The sequence below is a fragment of the Heptranchias perlo genome, chromosome 2, assembly GCF_035084215.1.
Source record: "Heptranchias perlo isolate sHepPer1 chromosome 2, sHepPer1.hap1, whole genome shotgun sequence".
Classification (NCBI taxonomy): Eukaryota; Metazoa; Chordata; class Chondrichthyes; order Hexanchiformes; family Hexanchidae; genus Heptranchias; species Heptranchias perlo.
Window position 1 is genome coordinate 159526079 of NC_090326.1, and position 14685 is coordinate 159540763.

General features: G+C 42.1%; 1 protein-coding gene across 3 annotated transcripts in view; it reads right to left on the reverse strand.

The window, feature by feature from the left end:
* nktr (natural killer cell triggering receptor) overlaps positions 1 to 14685 on the reverse strand; it is a 191920-nt gene that overhangs the window by 141621 nt on the left and 35614 nt on the right. The gene's annotated exons all lie outside the window — the stretch shown is intronic.

The window sequence follows — 14685 nt, forward strand, 5'->3', positions numbered from 1 at the left end:
ATCTAAAACAGTAAATGGTGTAAATACACATTGGGAGAGAAAAACTAGACGTTAACATTTCAATAGACCCTGCACAAAAGTTCTGATGTAGGATCCAGCTGTGAAACATTAACCTGGTCTCTTTTTAGATGTCGATGGCTGATTTTTTTCACTGCATTTCATTTGAAGAGAGAGAAAAAGCAGAAAGCTTGTTGTACAAGCCAGACAAAAGGGCTGTTGCATGGCATGGAGAAGGGGGAGTGAGAAGGCAAGACAATGTCAAAATACAAGGCAAGAAAAGGGGCAGTATACAGCCTGCTCCCACACCTCCATGCCCATTTTGTCTGAATCACAAGAGGCACCTGACAGCAACCTAACCTGGCAACGATCACCCTATCCCCTTCTCCCTGATCGTCCCTTCTCTCTGCATGAAGGCAACACACAACTCCTTGAAGTTTAGAGTAAATATATTTTTGGCTTAGTTAAGCTAAAATCTAACTTTGGCATTATACCCCTAATAGTGGATCACATTTTAATTCAATTAAAATACTAACAAATATCAAAAAAAAAATTCAAGTACCGCTACAATGAACACAAATATCATGCAAAAGCTATTTTTAGTACAATACCTCCAAAAAGTATTATCGGCAATATTTGATCAATTTAATAATGGGAGGGGGGCAGAAACAAGACAACAACAAATATAAATATTTGATCACAGGGCCTTCTAAAAGTTTGCTATTCATCAAGGCTGCATATAGTGACACCTCTATTCCTGGCCAGAATGGAGATGATGGGGGAATTCCCCCGTCAATCACGCCTGGAGGCCGCTCTGCTGTAAGTGACTGGGATTGATCTTATGCACATAATTTGTATTATGTAACTATCCTCCACTCACTGCATTTTGCTGGAGAAATAATCCTGCTTTTATCGGGAGACTTTGCTGTAGTTTCAGTCATGAGTTCTGTTTGCTATAGTTCATAGAGACTCTTTTTAAATAGACTTTGTTTGCTGTAAAATAATCTGTTGGCGGTAAGTCCTGCCGCAAGTCTCGCCCCGCTTCCAACTCATTGACAGCAGTGTCAATACTCACTTTGATTCATTAAAAGGTGTCTAGGGGCTCAAGAGTGATGGTTAATTTACACTGTAAAGCCTCCTAGGTCTCGTCTTAAACACTTATGCAAAACCTTCCAGTCATGCTTCTCCGGCCGGGCATAGCCTACAGGCAAACCTTTAAAACTTCGAACACGTTATTTTTGAATATCTAAACTCCAAATTAAGATCAACTCCACCAAATTTTCAGAGAATTGTCCAAGTAAATAAACATTTAAAACATATACAATAATGGATACCTGGACTGTAATTTATATTGAATGGTTTAAATTGATATTAAGCTGCAAGACAGAAGCTTACGGTGAATCTCAAAGTTAAATCAGTGTATTACAATCACTCTCCTCTCCCACCCCCTCATTCAATAAAATGTACCATTGTCTTAACAGTATGAAGTGACTGTCATATTCTGTGCGTACATGATGCAGCTGATATCAATGCTCTATTTCTTCATTAACCTAATTTACAGGTTATAATTAGGGCACTGTGTCCAGTATAACAGCAGGGAGAGGGATCATTAAAAAAACAACCAGATGTGGGAAGCTGTTCGGCCCATCTAGCTCATCCTTCCATAGAAATCCATTATCTCACCATCACCGTGCTCTACTGCCCCTTAAATGATTCCACAGTTTTGCTTCACTACTTTAGCTAGAAGACCATCTCCAAACAGCCAGTGGAAACTCCAATATAAACCTACTGAGGCTGGATCGAGAAAAACTGGATATAAGCGAATTAAGACAGGTTTACTTTGGGGTAAAACTGCCCGAAACCCACGCTTCGGGAAGCACAAACTCTCCCTGCTGTTATACTGAACACAGTTCCTTAATAATAATCTGCAAATTAGAAAGTTTATATACCCATTGACGTCAATGTAAAAACAGCTTTCATGTGGAAAGAGAGGGAAGAAAATCAAGAGTGTGGATCATAGAAAGGTTACAGCATGGAAGGAGGCCATTCTGCCCATCGAGTCTGCGCCAGCTCTATGCACGAGCAATTCAGCTAGTCCCACTCCCCCACCCTATCCCCGTAGCCCTGCACATTTTTCGTTTCAAGTACTTATCCAGTTCCCTTTTGAAGGCCATGATGGAATCTGCCTCCACCATTCCATCGGGCAGTGCATTCCAGATCCTAACCACTCGCTGTGTAAAAGTTTTTCCTTATGTCACCTTTGTTTTTTTTGCCAATCACCTTAAATCTATGCCCTCTGGTTCTTGATCCTTCGCCAATGGGAACTGTTTCTCTCTATCTAGTCTGTCTAGACCCTTCATGATTTTGAATACACAAACACACAGATCAAGGTGCCTTCAAAATGATGTGGCGATGCCAGTGATGGACTGGGGTGGACAAATGTAAGGAATCTTACAACACCAGGTTATAGTCCAACAGTTTTATTTTAAAATCACAAGCTTTCGGAGATTATCTCCGAGATCACTGATCACTTTCGGAGATCAGTCACTCACCTGACGAAGGAGATAATCTCCGAAAGCTTGTGATTTTAAAATAAAACTGTTGGACTATAACCTGTTGTAAACAATTTTACAACACCAAGTTATAGTCCAGCAATTTTATTTTAAATTCACAAGCTTAAATTAAAATAAAATTGCTGGACTATAACTTGGTGTTGTAAAATTGTTTACAATTGTCAACCCCAGTCCATCACCGGCATCTCCACATCAGGACTATAACCTGGTGTTGTAAGATTCCTTCAAAATGAAAGGACTTAGTAGAGAAGGAATCTTCATAAATATCAAGTTCACAACAATGAGAAGACGAGCCATCAGATGGGCAAACGTGAGCTTGTACAGAATGACTGATTAAAGACTTCAGACTGAGCCAAACGCAGATTTTCCATAACCTGGTCATAGACCAAAAAGGATTAGAGTTTGACATGTTCTTATGAAACTGACTGTGGCTCAGCAAGTTTACACCGAGTAAATAGCTGAGCCACGCAGACCAGGGATATTTTAGGTTCGATCTGGGGTCTGTGCAGTGTTTGCTAATCTCGGACAACAGTTGCTAAAATTGGCATCAGCGCCCCTAGGCTGGGAATGGGGGAGTGACAATCAAATCTGAGTCTTTGAGTCATCTCTATCGTCAGCAGTCAGATGCAGATATCATATTCTAAGCCGTCCCTAAATGGGTAAAGTGAAAAACAGGATACACTGGTGGTAGATTGGAAAACTGCTAATGTAACACCGTTATTTAAAAAGGGTAGTAGGCAGAAGGCTGGAAATTATAGGCCAGTTAGCTTAACATCTGTGGTGGGTAAAATTTTGGAGTCTATTATTAAGGAGACAGTAACGGAACATTTAGATAAGCATAATTTAATAGGACAAAGTCAGCATGGCTTTATGAAGGGGAAGTCATGTCTGACAAATTTGCTTGAGTTCTTCGAGGATATAACATATAGGGTGGATAAAGGGGAACCAGTGGACGTAGTGTATTTAGACTTCCAGAAGGCATTCGACAAGGTGCCACATAAAAGATTATTACTTAAGATAAAAAATGATGGGATTGGGGGTAATATTCTGGCATGGGTGGAGGATTGGTTATCGAACAGGAAGCAGAGAGTTGGGATAAATGGTTCATTTTCGGACTGGCAACCAGTAACCAGTGGTGTTCCACAGGGGTCGGTGCTGGGTCCCCAACTCTTTACAATCTATATTAACGATTTGGAGGAGGGGACCGAGTGCAACATATCAAAATTTGCAGATGATACAAAGATGGGAGGGAAAGTAGAGAGTGAGGAGGACATAAAAAACCTGCAAGGGGATATAGACAGGCTGGGTGAGTGGGCGGAGATTTGGCAGATGCAATATAATATTGGAAAATGTGAGGTTATGCACTTTGGCAGGAAAAATCAGAGAGCAAGTTATTTTCTTAATGGCGAGAGACTGGAAAGTACTGCAGTACAAAGGGATCTGGGGGTCCTAGTGCAAGAAAATCAAAAAGTTGGTATGCAGGTGCAGCAGGTGATCAAGAAAGCCAACGGAATGTTGGCTTTTATTGCTAGGGGGATAGAATATAAAAACAAGGAGGTATTGCTGCAGTTATATAAGGTATTGGTGAGACCGCACCTGGAATACTGCATACAGTTTTGGTCTCCATACTTAAGAAAAGACATACTTGCTCTCGAGGCAGTACAAAGAAGGTTCACTCGGTTAATCCCGGGGATGAGGGGGCGGACATATGAGGAGAGGTTGAGTAGATTGGGACTCTACTCATTGGAGTTCAGAAGAATGAGAGGCGATCTTATTGAAACATATAAGATTGTGAAGGGTCTTGATCGGGTGGATGCAGTAAGGATGTTCCCAAAGATGGGTGAAACTAGAACTAGGGGGCATAATCTTAGAATAAGGGGCTGCTCTTTCAAAACTGAGATGAGGAGAAACTTCTTCACTCAGAGGGTGGTCGGTCTGTGGAATTTGCTGCCCCAGGAAGCTGTGGAAGCTACATCATTAGATAAATTTAAAACAGAAATAGACAGTTTCCTAGAAGTAAAGGGAATTAGGGGTTATGGGGAGCGGGCAGGAAATTGGACATGAAGCTGAGTTCGGATCGGTCAATGCCCTGTGGGTGGCGGAGAGGGCCCAGGGGCTATGTGGCCGGGTCCTGCTCCGACTTCTTGTGTTCTTTAGATTTGTGGTTGGGATCAGATCAGCCATGATCTTATTGAATGGCGGAGCAGGCTCGAGGGGCCGATTGGCCTACTCCTGCTCCAATTTCTTATGTTCTTATGTTCTTATGTAGAACAGTTGTAGCATGGCATGAGTGTAAATGTGCAATGCTACCAATTTATTACGATAGTGCCATAGGTTTTATGATCACTGTAGATTTTGCTTCTGAAATTTTAATTTGCAATTACTTAGCTAGCAACATTAATGCCACTTGGTCACTGCAAGTGACTTCAGTGCCACTAGGCTGGGGGAGGTAGGGAATGCTTGGTGCTCCCACTCCTGATCAGTATCTAACAACCCCTCCTGAAAGCATGCAGGTGGATAGCATTGGGTTCAGCTGTGATGCCATTTGCAGTCAAATAGCCAGTCAGCCCTTGCAATCAAAGTTCACAGAGGAATAATAGCCACTTCGGTGAGGAAGTGGAGATCCCAGGTGGAACCATACCCCAGATAGGAGTCAATATCTTCGGGAAAGGACAGGAAGAGGAGAGAGAAAAAAATGCTTAGAAGCTGAAGCAAGCCATTACTTCTTTTTCAAAATGAATTATATAGAAAGAGGCCATTCGGCCCAAGCCGGCGTTTATGCTCCACACAAGCTTCCTCCCTCCCTACCTCATCTAATCCCATCAGCATCCCCTTCTATTCCTTTCTCCTTCGTGTTTATCCAGCTTCCCCTTAAATGCATCTATGCTAGTCGCCTCAACTACTCCATGTGGTAGCAAGTTTCAAAATGAGTTTGAACACCGTTCTCAGCCAATCTGTAATCTTTATAACCTCACCCTCAATAAGAGTTTTAACATGTTCACATATAGCCACACATTCAGTTGTCAGCACACAATCCCAATTTGCAGCATGCAGACAGCTTGCCCCAGGTTACGGGCATAAGCTGGCAAATGGAACATTTGTGTCAGCAAACCTCAGACATTACACCCAGCCAGATGCAGACACGTGTGGAACATTGTTACAAGTAAAAGGAATTTGTTTCCTGGTATCAATGTTTGTTTGAAACTTACTTAGCTCTTTCGGTCTTCAAGAGCTAAGCAAGTTTCAAATGGCATGTCAGCCGTGGCTCAGTCGGTAGCACTCTCACCTCTGATCAGAAGGTTGTGGGTCCCACTCCAGAGACTTGAGCACAAAATCTAGGCTGACACTTCAGTGCAGCACTGAGTGAGTGCTGCACAATCAGAGGTGCCATCTTTCGGATGAGGCATTAAACCAAGGCTCCGTCTGCCCTCTCAGGTGAACGTAAAAGATCCCATGGCACTATTTCAAAGAAGTGCAAGGGAGTTATCCCTGGTGTACTAGCCAATATCTATCCATCAACTAACATTGCTAGAACAAATTATCTGGTCATTAACACACTGCTGCTTGTGGGAGCTTGCTGTGCACAAATTCCTACATTACAACAGTGACTACACTTCAAAAGTACTTCATTGGCTGTGAAGCGCTTTGGGACATCGAGGTCGTGAAAGGCGCTATAGAAATGCAAGTCTGCCTTTTTCTTTTTTCCAATACTGTTGAAGGTTAAATTTCAAGGACTGAGCTGGTCACAATTTGATATATTACTTTTTTATTTCACTACTTTTACATTGTAAAGGATAATACCAATCAACATAAATCACAAACAGAAGAATAACTCGATTTGGAATTCAAAACAGGTTAAAATCTGAATTTATTTGGTTCCACAGCACAAATCAGCAAGTTAATTAGGCTTGCATTTGATGATGGTTTGGCCAATGCCCTGATTTTGGTGAGGGAGACAGCACAAAATTCTAAGATTCCCCCCCCCCCACCAACATTTGTCTTCCAGGCACTGGTTTTAGCTGAGCTTCGTACCACTCCTCAGGCACGACAGGACAGACAGCCTACTTCCAGGGCTTAGCGAGCAGCATGTCGGAACTGGATGCTCGGATGTGTGTGAAACTGCACGTAGTGACACATCCGACACTTTCCCTTTGCCTACCAAAAGTGCCTTGCTGAGACCAGAAAAACTTACCATGTGGAGCCAAGCTCTGGCACATCACTGCGGCAAACCAGTGGTTTCCAGTTTAAAATATATATATTTTTTTTAAAGTGCAACTCCTCATTCTAGTATACTGTCCAGAACAATTCAGCAAAATCAAAGTGGTGACAGGAGAGAAAGGGAAATAGTTTTTTAAAAATGGCTCAAATATATTTCTTTTTAGCAGCCTCCCAAGGTCACTTTCAATGTCAGCATACAGGCTTGCAGCAACAAAATTAAAATGTGGTAACAGAAGGCTTAGGAGAAGGAGCTGATCTCTTCATCAATGCCTGAATTAAAATTCTTTATAAAGAAACACTTACAATAAGGTCTACAACTTAGCCTCAAGCCTTCATTGCTTCCTCTGAGATTTAACGCTGAAAATTAGACTTTGAAGCTCCATTCCTGCACACTTCTCACAGCCCAGAAGTCACTTCTTCACAACCCCCAGGCACTTCTTTAACCTAAAAACAGAGGCCAGTGCTTCAAAGCTTGGTTGTCCCATTGGAGTGAGAGAGACAAAAAACAACACAACACTTGGTTTCAAACTTTTGACCAATAAGAACCAGTGAATGCTGCTTTCCTTATTTGACTGTTTTGAGCAGAAAGTCAGCAACTAAACCATCTGTTCTGAGAAGGGTACGAACCCAAAACGTTAACTATCTGGTCCCTCCACAGATGCTGATTGGAAACCTACAGCAGGCCAGTTTTTCTGCTTTTGTTTCAGATTTCTAGCATTTGCAGTATTTTACTTTACGGTCACTGCACATCATTTTTAATTTATTTAAACTTGGTTTTTTTACAACTAATAAAACCCAAATCATTAAAAAAAGGAAAACTTATCAAATTAAATCATAACGTTATTACTATTATCCACTATGCACTCTAGTCCTTGTAGTGCCTGCTGGTCGCAGAAGGCCTCAAGCGTACCAGCGGACGCTGCATGCTCCTTCTCCAGGGTTCTACTGGCTGATAACAGCTAACTCAGCGCAGACTGGGAATTGAACCTGTAACCTTCCCAATCTGTGCGGCTCAGCTTTAGACTGTCATAACTAGCTGCACCACAAGGAGAACTTCCCACATCATTAAAAGACCGAACTCCCCTCTCATCCAATTGTTATCTGTAAGCAGCAAGTATAAAAGCGTTTCTGCCCATAATTACATCTGCTAAAATTCCTTTATCCTAGTGGCAGCATCACAGACCCACCAGGTTAAGGTATTGCCATGATCCCCACTACAGAACACCACCACTCCGCATTTATATAGCGCCTTTAAAGTAGTACAACCTCCCAAGGCACTTCACAGGAGCGCAATCAGACAAAAAAAATTGACAGCAAGCCAAAAGAGATATTAGGACAGGTGACCAAAACCTTGTTCAAAGAGGGAGGTTTTAAAGGAGCGACTTAAAGGAGGAGAGGGAGGTGGAGAGGTAGAGAGGTTTAGGAGGGAATTCCAGAGGTTAGGGCCTAGACGGCTGAAGGCATGGCCAACAATGGTAGAGCGAAGGAAGTCGGGGATGCACAAATGGCCAGATTCGGAGGAACGCCGAGTTTTTGGAGGATTGTAGGGCTGGAGGAGGTTACTGAAATAGAGGGACGAGGCTGCGGAGGGATTTGAACACGAGGATGAGAATTTTAAAATCAAGCACCAAACATAAAAACACCTTCAGCGAAATGTCTGCTCTCTGTCACCTAACACACCAAGAAAGCAGCAGGTGGATCACCAAATGCTGAAAGCTCACAGGAAATACCGGCTTCTTTTCCTCTTGGAAAATTTCTTTGTCTTCTTTTATCCTCAACATGAGAAATCACGGGGTAAGAAACAAATAAACTAACACTGGTCGGGTGACTGGGTCCACATTGGCTGCAAGCTCTGGCTCCTCCACAATCTCTGCCCTCCAGTACTGATCCCCGAGCAAAACCTTCAAAAAAATCCCTATAAAGAAATGAGTTTAAGAGAGTTGCCATAGCTAAGAAAATGGCAGAGCCAGCTCAATGTCTCACCCCTGTTCCTGAGCATGCACTTTACTCAGCCATGACACTCTCCCCTTTCATCGTCCATCTGAGCACGGAGATGTCCCATTCAGCCGCTACTTCTCCACTCTGCCCAACTATTACTGTATCTCCCCTCCTCTTGGAGTGCAGTGGCAGCGCAGTGAGTATTTTGATGTTTTGTTTTTTGTTTGGAGCACGGGGAAAGGGGTAGCTACACATCCTGGCTTTAATAAAAGTTAGCTATAGAAAGGAGTATGCGCAAGAGGCACACAGAGACAGTAGCAGAAATGCAGAAGAGACAGACATGCAAAAGAGACAGAGAGAAGGATAGAATTACAGAAACAGGAAGAGAGAAAATGAAGTCTGAGACAATGAAAAACTGTGGAGAACCAAAGAAAGAAAACGTTGAAAGCAAACAGAAAGACAGAAGAAAATGTTAAAGAAAGGCAGTGAAAAACAGAAACAAACAGTCACAGGCAATTTTAATTTTTTTTTTGCGAGCAATCCAGGAGACTCACCTGATACATCTAGGAACAACAGGGCACCATCATGAAAATCTGCACGATTACTAAGATTACAGTGGCTGCGTAGGCAGAGTATTTGAGTGCAATCCTATCCTCCCAACTCGTGCACTTCCAGCAGGGTTTGCTGGAGAGTGATCATGTGCAGGAATCCTGGCTAAATATCCCATCCCTAACCTGGGGCGCTGAGGCCAATAGTAGTGACCTATTGCTAACCAGGTTGGTTCAGAAAAGCAACACAGACAAAGAATCAACGTGGAGGACCCTCACGATCTATGTGGCTCAGCTCAGCTACCCAGTGAACTCAATGATAGATGTTCTTTACCTTTGTGTGGAGACGAGAGAGAGAGAGAGAGAGAGCGCATACACGAGGGGTGGGGTGCCAGAGAGAGGAGTGGGTGCAAGAGGAAAAGAGAGAAAGAAAGAGAAGTACTTAGATTAAAGTGAACTTGACTGACAATTTCTGACCTTCAATTTTATTGATGGAAAGGTGAAGAGTCTCCAATAATTGCAAACAGTTGTAAATTTTAAGTTTAGACTTGCTTGGTCGGAGTATTAATTACATTGTAAATCATTTTTATCAATTATATTTCATAGCTTGAAACCTTACTCGCTATGGGAACACATCAATGAGGTCTATTACACGACTGAGCCCAAACCAGCCTGTTATAATTTTTTCCTTATATGCTGAGTGAAGGTCCAAATATATTTTAAGCTACAGCGGGTCAGAGCAAGTTTTGCTATCAGGCTGGCTTGCCCTTTCCCTGACAATCAGTGAAATAAATTATGGAAAGGGAACAGGGTCAGCTTATCTTTGAAGTGGTTTAGCTAAACAGTAGCCCGATAAAAGTAAAAACCAGATAATTCTGTATCGTAGGGAAAGGAGAAAACAAAGAAAGCAGAAAAACATCAAAATAAGATGAAAAACCAAGATGTGAAGGAAGCTGAAAGAGAGAGAAAAATATGCATGAGGAAATTTTATAAAGAGCTCAAAACAATAGACGATCAATAAACCTGCTGTTCTTCCTCTCCCAAAAGGTCAGAAAGGTGAAAGACACAGAACTGGTTACAAATCCACAAATACAAGGAACAAAGGACTCTGGAACTCCATTTCCACACACTGAAAATAGGTGTCAGTTCCATCCATCTCAAACAAAAATCATCTGAACAGAAGTGTCTGAAGGACAGCATTAACTGATAGAGGATATTATCAAGTGGCTCTTTCTGATAAGAGAAGCAAATTAAACTGACCCACTTCACTGGGAGTACAATAGCTCATTGAAAATTAAATAAAATGAGAATGTTAGCTGAAGGGCCATGGCCTGTAGTGGAGGACTTTACTAATGCTGCATTGATAACGCAGCTACCGATCTCGGACCTTGTTTACACCGCCTGGCTGGACCTCTGATTCACCTGCTCTGTGAATTTAGACCTATCCCAGTGTGGTGCATGCACAGAGCTCCTCTTTCAGCAACTAACAGTTAAATGTTTACAGAGCACTGGTGGCACTGTCTAAACATTCAAATGGATCTCAGCTAGGTTGAAATAAAGTGCACAGGGGACTCCCTGAGCACTTTTTAATCCTGGTTTAACGACGCGCAGGAGTTACGTGCCATTCTGGGAGACTGCTCCTTCCAGGGAGAGTGACAGCACTTGGGTTTGAGTTCAGTTTGAAGTCAGGTCAAGCCCGACTCCAGATTTATGCGATAACTATAGAGTTGCTGAAGTTACAGTGCAAATGCAATCTTTGTAGAGAAAATCAGATGAGTCAAGAGATACTAATTCAACTGTAATAGCCTTTACATAGTAAGAGAAAGGGGTGTAGAATGCACTAAGTAGTTCCACAGTTTGAGGTCTGGGGAAACAAATTGAGTTAAGTTAGGAAATTATGTGCTGAATCTCAATTTCAAAGTAATGAGAACGCAAAGCATGTTGGACGTATGCCCCTTGATTCCATCAACCTCTAGGTGAATTAGGAGGTGTGGAACCCAGGAATACTGCTCAGCCCCCTCCTCCAAGCTCCTCTGGTATTGACTGCTTTCTTCCATCTCCACTCCCACCGCTGAAACCCTAGTCCATTGCTAGCATCCTCATACTCAAAGTGGTACACTCAGATCACCCCCACCCTCTCAAAGCCTCCACTGCCCCCCCCCCACCCCCCCCCGCCCAGGTCCCAGTGAGGTGACCCTGAAATTCTCATCCTCAAAACCCCATGGCCTTACCCCACCCTACTTACTCTAGCCGTACACTCCTAACAGCAAGCGACTCCACTCCACCATAAGCTTTTGCTCTCTGAAACCCTCCTAGCTAAATCCCTCCACTTTGTCATCTCCCTCTCCACATTCAAAAACTTCCCCAAAACATTTTTCCTTCACTGTGTCTTCAACCCCCACCCTAACAATTTACCCATTTCCTGTTCAGCCTCCACTGTTGTTTTCCTTCTGTGAAGCACTTCCTCCTAATGTGAGGAGCTATATGGAAATGCAAGTTTTTGTAGTAGGGCGGTGTATTTGTATTGAAGGAAAGAAAGAGGAAAGTTCACAATAGTAATGATGACCATCTTAGTATCAATAATATCCATGACTTGCTTCCACTCCCGCATTTAAGCACACAATCAGGCTCGCATTTTAGTGAAGTACTTACTGAGGGAGTGCTGCATTGTCGCAGATACCGACTTTTGCAGAGATGTTAAACTGATGTCTGTTTGCTTAGATGCATGTAAAATATTCCATGGCATTGTTCAAAGGGCAGTAAGTTATCCTGGTGACCAGAGAACCACAGAAGTTTACAGTACAAAGAAGGAGGCCATGTAGCCCACCGTGTGTATGCTGGCTCTTTGCTAGAGTAATCCGAAATTAGTTCCGCTGCCCTGCTTTCTCTCTATACCCCTGTATCTTCCTCTACTTTAAATATTTATCCAACTTATCTGTGAAAGATTAATAGGCCTCTGCCTCAACCACTCCCTGGAGCAAAGTATTCCACACTCCAACAACCCTCTGCATGAAGAAATTTCTCTTAACCTCTCTCCTCACTGAGGATTTTAAATTGATGACCCCGTTGCAACTGACTCCCCAATGAGAGGAAATAGTCAATCCCTATTTGCTCTATCAAAACCCTTCATTTTATAAACATTTATTAAATTTCCTCTGTTCAGCTCCAGTGGAAGTAGTCCTAGTATCTTAAGACTCTCCTCATAACTATAGTTTTCAATCCCTGGCATCATCCTGGTGTATCTATGCTGTACACTCAATCCTTTCTATAATGGGGTGCCCAAAACTACATGCAATATTGTAACTGGGCTTAATCAATGTGTTGTATAAATTTATTACTTCGTTATTCTTGTACTCTGTGCCTCTTTTTTAAAAAATGCTGATGACCTGTTTATGGCTTTACCTAACTGCAGTCACACATTCAAGGAATTATGTATTTGAACCCTTAGGTCTCTGTGCACCTACACCCTTCAGTGTCTTTTTATTGCGTGCATATCTCCCATTTCTGGTTTTTCCACCCAAAATGTCTTACCTCACACATAAACATTAAATTGTATCTGCCACCTGTCTGTCCAGTCCACTAGCTATGTACTCCTGAAGTCTTTTAGATCCTCCTCAATGATTACAAAACTCCAAACCTTTGTGTCGTCAGCAAATTTCAAGAGTTTTGCTTACTGACCCAAGTCCAAATCATCTATATATACATTGAGAAGAAAAGTAGACCTTGCACTGACCCCTGGAGTACACCACTTCCAACCCTTCTCCAATCCAAGCAACATTTATTTACCCTAATTCTCAATTCCTGACTGCCAAGTTTCTAGCCATGCGGCTCCATTTCCTTTTATACCATACACCTGGATATTTGTAATTCACCTCGTGTGATACTTTATGAATGCCTTCATTATATCTACTATATTCTCTTTATCTATCAAATCAGTCCAGTCATTTCTTCAATAAACTATTAAATTTGTCAAACGCGACTTGCCTTTAACAAATTCTGGCTGGCTATTCTCAATTAACCTGTGGATTTATAAATATACTCATTTTATCCTGAATTATGGGCTCCAAGAGTTTGTCCACAGCTGGCGTTAAACTTATCTGCTTTATCCTTCTCTAGCTTCTTCAGAGGTATTACATTGGATACTCTGCAGTCGGATGGCACAAGCTACATTTTTGAGGACTGAAAAATTGTGATCAGAGTCTCTGCTAGCTCTTTTCTGACTTCTTTCAATAGCATAGGGTGCATGCCATCAGTACCCTGTGATGTATCCACCTGCTAATTTTTTCAGAACCAATTCCTAGTCAACATTCCTCCCTCAACCAACACCAAAAAAAAATATCTGGTCATTCATTCATTTACTGTTTGTGGGACCTTGCTATGCACAAATTGGCTGCCGCATTGGCCTATATAACAATGACTGCACTTCAAAAAGGTACTTCATTCATTGTAATGTGATTTGGGGCATCCTGAGAACTTGACAAAGTTCTACATAAATGCAAGTTCTTCCTTTCTACAGAAAAATGTTGCAAGCTTGGCAGATCTTAAGTATTCTCTGGCTTTATAAAAGTCGACATTCCTATTTTAAAAGCATTATCTCAGAAGACAAAAAAAAACTATGGTTACGTGCATCAAAACTGAAAAAAACAAACAATAAATTTCAATATCCTGTGGGCATTAATCAAACACAAACCATCAAATTGATAATTATGGTATTTGGACATTAAGGGGGTGATTTTAAACCCCAAGAACGGGTGGGTGGGAGTTGAAAATAGTTGTTTTTTTGGGTCTTAACTGCAAAATTTTCTGACTTTGCATTCCCAGTGGGAAGCCTGTACTTTTACCCGCCGACGTTAAACCCGGAAATAAAGCCGGGTTGCAGTTGCAACCCAAAAAACAACTACTTTCAACTCCCACCCGCCCCGAACTCACCCATTCTTGGGGTTTAAAATCACCCCCTAAGAACCAAAAGGGAAAGCTGAAACCAATTGCCAGTAAGGGTGGTTGAGGCTTTGTTTAAGTGCTGGACTTGTTTAAGCTGTTTTACACTGCACGAGTTCCATACCAGCTCCCAAGGTGTTAACCCTTTGCAGCAGGGTGGAACTCGACAGTGTCACTATGGTGGGCAAATTAACCTTCGGGTAGCAGCCAATTGCCGCTGGGAGTGCAATATGAAGACACTTTTGGAAATTGGTAGAGACTGTGACGGAAAGGTGAGGGATTGGTGTTCTGGAAGGATGAGATCAAATGAGCCAAAAAGCCCTCTCCATCCAAAATGTTCTTGTGATAATAACAAATCTGTTGTTTAAATATAAGTTTAGCTGAAATTGGGTATTTAATCTCATCCGCAATGTTGAATATATGGGATTTAACTCATGACATCAATCTGGTCATTGCTGGCTGCGTGTTCATCT